The sequence below is a fragment of the Limulus polyphemus genome, unplaced genomic scaffold (genome assembly GCF_000517525.1).
Source record: "Limulus polyphemus unplaced genomic scaffold, Limulus_polyphemus-2.1.2 Scaffold379, whole genome shotgun sequence".
Classification (NCBI taxonomy): Eukaryota; Metazoa; Arthropoda; class Merostomata; order Xiphosura; family Limulidae; genus Limulus; species Limulus polyphemus.
In genome coordinates this window covers 452,769-453,144 of record NW_013665989.1, presented here as the reverse complement: position 1 = coordinate 453,144, position 376 = coordinate 452,769, and positions in this window count along the sequence as shown.

The window sequence follows — 376 nt, the reverse complement described above, 5'->3', positions numbered from 1 at the left end:
CCTCTTTGGACCCTCCACTAGCGACAAAGAAAATTCAAACAGCCCTTGACAAATTCACACAGTAGTGCAACAAATGGAGAATAATACTTAATCCTATCAAAACCCAGGCAATCATACTCTACCATAGATTAAACAAAAGACTCAAGCGTGTCAAGTTAGCTAAATTAAACCTCTACAATAACACGATCTCATTCGCTAAATCCGCCAAATTCCTAGGTATAACCATAAACACTAAATTAACTTGGCACACACATTTTAACAAAACTTGCAAGAAAATTAAAACAAGAATAGCTTACCTCCACAAAATTAGTCACCACTTCAATGGATGTAGACCACAAATAATCATGTACATTTACAAAACTTTTATCAAACCCTT